This window comes from Balaenoptera musculus, chromosome 15, assembly GCF_009873245.2.
Source record: "Balaenoptera musculus isolate JJ_BM4_2016_0621 chromosome 15, mBalMus1.pri.v3, whole genome shotgun sequence".
Taxonomy (NCBI): Eukaryota; Metazoa; Chordata; class Mammalia; order Artiodactyla; family Balaenopteridae; genus Balaenoptera; species Balaenoptera musculus.
In genome coordinates, this window is record NC_045799.1 from 1,535,106 (window position 1) to 1,541,105 (window position 6,000).

At 56.6% G+C, this 6,000-nt stretch overlaps 1 protein-coding gene across 6 annotated transcripts in view; it reads right to left on the reverse strand.

The window, feature by feature from the left end:
- The window catches only part of OSBPL2 (oxysterol binding protein like 2), a 41,344-nt gene extending 38,256 nt beyond the window's left edge, over window positions 1–3,088 (reverse strand). For 4 of the 6 annotated variants that reach the window (XM_036826122.1, XM_036826121.1, XM_036826120.1 and 1 more), the window contains exon 1: window positions 3,010–3,088. The gene's annotated coding sequence lies outside the window, so the exon portion shown is untranslated. Of the gene's footprint in view, window positions 1–1,685; window positions 1,707–3,009 lie in introns of those variants that run through there. The other 2 variants (XM_036826124.1, XM_036826119.1) reach the window with 2 other exon arrangements.
- Window positions 3,089–6,000: the final 2,912 nt, after the last annotated feature.

Below are 6,000 nucleotides of genomic sequence, written 5' to 3' on the forward strand. Positions count from 1 at the left end.
CCTCAGGAGAGGAACTGCACGGGTCCAGGGGTCTTTTTATAAGACAACCCCACTTGAATAGTCATAACTTAGAAGTGTTACTGTAGCTCATTTCAATAGAACTGCAAACCTACCTACCAAAGATTTCCTTAGCTTCACTTCTGCACTGCATTTGTTTGTCGGTGTCAGTGTGGGGTGGGGTCAATTTCAGTGCTCTCAGGTCTGGGACAGAAGGTCTACTCAGCACCTATTACAATACCAGAGCCTCTCAGGTTACATTTTCACATATATTCCTGGCAATAACCCACTTTACAGGCCAACACCCTTGAGGCAAGAGCAGATAAGTAACTTTCCTCCCATCAAAGTTAGACAGCGATGGGGTCAAAACCTGAGAGCCCCAGGCCACCTCCAGAAAGATTCTTAAACTCTCAAGTGGAACACGTTAGCCACCTGAGGACCGTCATCACAGCTTTCGCTCACAGATGCAATCCCTGCACACCTTATATCCGCCAGAGCCAAACTCCTAGGAAAAGATACGGCCTTGGCTTTTCACAGGAATACTAAGGAAATCATTTGAAGACAGTATAAGAATACATAAAACGTTTCCAAAATTTCACCACCAAAAAAAGAATTGTCACTTTCGCAATTAGCTGAATATAACAAGATTTTAAAAGTCGACCTAGTTTTAAGTACATATGCAAGACTCATTTGCTAGCATTTCCTGGAAGGCACGGATAAGAGGCATTAAGACGAAGGTCAAGTGGCACTTTTCAAACACTGAAATAACACTGCTCATCAAAATGTTAAACCAGAGCTGACCCCTCTGAATGCATGTGGGAGGAGAAAGGAAAGCCCTAAGTACATGGTTTACGGCTTTAAGTTCACCACATTAAGTTCCCTCAGAAATGAATTCAAAATCACAACCTCGTGCTTTACAGTGTGTCTATCCATCATCACCCCTCCTCCGCCAACTCGCCCTTTTCACACCGTGAACATCAACGACTTCCCTACTAACCGGGGAACGGGGCAGCAGGTGGGGTATTTCAGCAAAATCTTGGATAGCCAGATAGAGAATTACTACTTTATTTTAGAAAAAATAAAATGGTTTTATAAACATTCATGCTCACCCAAAATGAAAATCTATCAGTTATGTGTGCTGCAAGAAACAAAGTTCTGACACACAGTAATGCAGCACAACTAAATGTTCCACAGAAAAATGCTGAGGGGACCTTGTAAATGAAAATGTTGGTTTTGAAAGGCAGGAGAGAGAGGTATTTAAGGGCGTAGACTCTGGAGCCAGACTGCCTGGGTTCAAATCCCTGCTCCATAACTAACTACTGTGTGATTTAGAGTAAGTTACTTAACCTCTCTGTTCCTCAGCTTCCTCATGAATAGACAAAGGATAATGGAACTAAGAACAAGTCTTGTAGTTTGTTGTGAAAACCACATGAATAAAGTGAATATAATGTGCTTATAGCAGTCCTGGAACAACACTTGTCATGTATTACTGTCATCTTAGATAAGAGCTGTTATTAACAGAAGGACAGGTGAGGCAAACGGGAAAGGTAAATTCTAAGGAGATTCAGCCATCCGTGTACTAAATGACAGCACCCTGCCAGGCGCTGTGCTGGACAAGGGGGAAGTGCAGCCTATAAGGTTCCCGTCCTCATCAAGGGGGATGGGAACGAACAATTTGGAGCACCTACCACATGCCAGGGACTGCCGGAGACAAGCATTTCATCTGCTGCTCTTATGGCCCTGCCAGGTAAACGGCACACGTCGCAGAGGAAGGAACTGAGGCCAGGAGAGATGGGAAGACACTGCCAAGCGCACAAAGTCAGGAAGGGCCTTCGCTCTGCCACCAGGGCAAGGAGCCACGAGGACGGGGGTCCCACGACACCTCTGCTCTCCAGCTCCAGTGGATGGAGAGGTCCCACAGCTTGCAGCCAGGCATGCAGCGGGCATCCCAGAAATGTCTGTTGAACTGAACTGAGTGAGACCACGTCTCCAGATGTGCACGGGCAGCCCCAGAAAAGGGACTAGTGCAAAAGCTGCTGACTGCCGGTCCAGAGCTTGTCCTAGACTGACCCGTCAGGATAAAAACCCCAGGGACAGGAACACAGCTTCCTGGGAGGTGACCCTCACACTCAAGAGGGCCAGGGACATCGTAACACCACCTGGCTGCTTCTCCCAGAAAAACCCGGGAAGACTGATTGGTGATTACCCAACAGTCTTGTTCTGGGCTTATAAAGTCTCAAGATTTATTCTTCTGATTACTGGAATGTAACTGGAAACAGAAGGAAGCTTTTAAAATCAATTACAAATCTAACTGATCTAACATATGTGTTAGGTAAAGAGCTCTCCCCAGCAGGTACAGTCTGCTAAGGTTGACAAAAACAAAATGAAGAGCAGGGGAAGGGGTGGACACGAGCACAACACCTTGCAGGGTCGAGACAAACCCACAGGTGGTCGCCCGGGCAGGGGAGCGGGAGGAGGGCTGCACCGCGAGCGGGGACACTGACTCTTCACCCTGGGCCCTTCCTGACTGGTTGACCGCGGGCGCCGGCTACCTTAGACACAAGGGAAAGTCGGGGGTCCCAGCGACCCTGCCCAGCGCGCCCTCCGACTCGTCCCTGCCGCTGAGAGGGGCTGGCGGGTGCCCGGGCCAGCTCTCCAGCCGACTTCCGGGTGCGGTGTCCGGCAGTGCGGCCCCGGGGCCGCAGTTGCCCGGCGACGCGGGGTCTGGGCGGCCGCCCGGTACCCAGGCCCGCCGCCCCCGCCGCCGGCCGCCAACTTTCCTCCCAAGTTTCCTCCGGGCCGGGACGCGGCCGGCGGGCGGGCGGGCGGGCGGCGGGGGGCCGGCCGGGCCGGGGCCGGGGTCGGGGCCTGGCCGGCGCGCGGGGGGCACGGGGCTCCGGCTCCACTCGTCCCGGTCCGGCCTCCCCGCCGCCCGCAGCCCAGGCCCGCCCGCCCCATGCCGGGCGCCGTTCCCGGGCGACGCGGGGTCGGGGTCCCGGCCGGGTCACTCACCTGGACCGCGATCCCTCCAGCGCCGACCGAGCTCCGCTGCCCGCCCCGCCCCCGCCCCGCAGGCCCGCGACCCACTGACACCAAGGCGGAAGTGCGGCCGGCTGCCCATTCGACTGACAGCCGGCGCCCGCCACTCGCTGCGCCCGGCGCCGTTGCGTCGGCCGCCGCCCGCCCAATCAGCGCCCGGCCCGAGGGCTGAGCCGGGAGGCGGGACTATGCTAATAGCGCCGCCGGAGCGGCCCCGCCCTCCGCCCCTCGGGAGTCCGGCCCACGCGGAGGAGTGACGACTCGGGTAACCAATCAAGGAAGGGAGAGGCGGGGATATGCAGATATTGACCCGAAAGGGGCGGGCAGGTGGGAGGAAGGGGCGTGGCTGGCTGAGCTGAGTTTACAAACAACGAGTCGGGTGGCCCGGGTGCGGGTGCTCGGCGCGCTGAGGCATCTGCGCCTGCCGCTCCCAACCCCCGGGGACGGGCGGAGGCGGGAGTCACCCTCCTAAAAATGCCTTCCTCAGCTCAAGCATCTTTCAGGGCTTCCCACCGTCCACCCTCCGTGCCGTGCCTTTCACCACTCACCAAAACCCGGCGCCAGTGTACCCTCCGGCTGCATCCCTGACCGTTCACTCCCTTGTTTAAAACCTTTGGGGGCTCTTACTGAGCCGTAGTGACGCCATGGTTAAGCCCAGAAGCTCTGGAGTCAGACCCGAGCTTGCATCCTTACCAGCTGTGTGGCCGTGGGCAAGTAAACTAACCTCTTTGAGCCTATGAGTACCAAGGTTTTCCTTTGCAAACCAGGTTTCTCCCACCCAATCCCATCTAAATCTTGGGTCTGGTTTGGGGTGGGTGGAGTAACATGAATCAGGCTGGCTGCTGAGAGTCACACCGAGTGGTTCAGGGGTGAGCAGGTGACCCTGTCCTGGCCAGTGAAAGTCAGCCCCGGGACTTTTGCTGGGGGTCAGAGAGCTCAGGCCAGAGGGAAAGCTGAGGTCAAACATCTCTCCCATCTGCCCACAGACCTCCACAGAGCTGGGCTAGGTGACAGAAAGATGTATCGATAAGTCTGGGGCTACTGATGGGCATCTTGTCACCACGAGGGGAGGGGGCACCTGGGAATGAAACCAACCCAGAGGAAAGCAAGAGCAAATACCCCTGGGTCACCTGGAACCAGCTGCACCCTCAGCAAGCTCTATCCTAGACTTTTCAGTAATGTGAGTGACCACGTTTTCCTTTCTGCTTAAGCCGGTTCGAGGTGGTACCAAAGAATCACTGGGACCCTGGAGCCACAAGAGTGCTGATAGACCACCCCTGATCATATAGCACTTTCTGAGGCTCCTGCCCCTCACTGCGTCTTCCACAAAGCTGGCCCCCGTTGGGCCTCTGCACTCCCTCCTCAGAACCTTTCCTCATTGCCAGCGGGGGTGCGGGGGACTGGACTGTGGCTGCCTCTGCAGCCCCCGTGCAGATGAAGGCGCCTCCTGTAAACAGCGGGGCAGAAGCACGTGCGGCAGGGCTGCGGCCCAGGCTGCATCTCTGGGCCCAGAAAGCCAGTCCTCCCCATGCCAGGGTCTGGCCCCAGCTCACTGGTGGGCCCACTGTCAGCGGGAGCCCGGAGACGTGCAGGGACTGAGAAGGAGCTCTCCCAGCCACTGTTGGAGAGAAAAGCCGGGAGGGAGGCGGGGCCAGGCCTCGGAAACAAAGGCATTGCCATGGTTACCTCTGAAGAAACTGACACCGGCTGGAGAGGGAAGGGTGCAGCGTGCAGTCTCCCAAGCCAGGACAAGGACAAGGCCGGTTGCCACGGAGACGCTCCACAGCTTCCCTCGTGCGCCTGGCCTGAGTCCAGCACAGGCCCCTCACTCTGACAAGCCTCTTAAGACTCTGAGCCCCATGCACCAGCCCAGCTCTCGGCCATGAACTCCAGGCGTGAGTGCAGCATTAGAGAGCTCAGGCCAGAGGAGAGGTGGGGATGAATGAGGCTCCCACCTGCCCACGGATCACTGAGGGCCGAGCACGGCCATCTCTGCCCTGGCCTGAGGGGTAGGAGTGGGCTCTGATCCCAGATGGGTCCCGTGGCTGGGATGTCGGCTTATCCCCTTTAACCAGATGCAATAAACTGGGCTCCGAGGGTCAGCTGTTGCTTCCTCTTTCCTGGTCCCTGTGAATTGGGCAGGAATCGTCCTTCAGTTAGAGGCTGGAAGGAGGGTGCCTTGGGACCAAACAGGAGCGTTTTTCATGACCTTCAGTAGGTCAGGAGGCCAAGTCCAGCAAAATTCTCCAAGAATGGGATGAAAGATGGGAGCAGAAAAGCAGACAAAGAGGGTTTGGGACCAGGCAATAATGATGACAACGGTGATGACAGCTGACATTAGCCAGTGCCCCATGATTTACGTGCCTCATCCAGTTTCATGTTTACAACCGCCAATCAAATAAATACTCTGTATCGTCATTCCCACTGTACAGATGAGCAAACTGAGCCTCAGCAGGGGAAGTGACTCACCCAGGACCTGCAGTGAGGAAGTGGCCCAGACCCAGTGCGTTCCTGCCACCCAGCAGCCTGGCACAGCCCAGGAGCTTGACAGAAAGGCAGAGCCCTGCCCAGACCTCCCGGACCAGGATCTGCATCTGAAATAGGTGCCCAGGTGTTCCTGGGACCGGTGGAGGGGGATGTGCGGCTCATGGCCATGATATCAGCTGATCCCTGCCCCATGGTCGGGAGGGGGCAGGTCATCGCAGTGCCCCCTCCATCCTGAGCACTCGGGCCTGGCTTGGCCCCAGAGTCTGCTCAGGACCCCAGGGGTCCATCCGTGTGTGCGCTCTCAGAGTTTGAGAAGTGCTGGGCTAGTAGATGACTTTTGGGGTGACTGGCCTCACCAGAACTGCACCCAGGTCAGGCCAGCCTGGCAGTCATGTCTGCCTGTGACCGTCCCTCCACCCCAGGCGAGGATGACGGGAGCCTCCCTGTCCCAACTCCTTCTGAATCAGAATCAGGTGA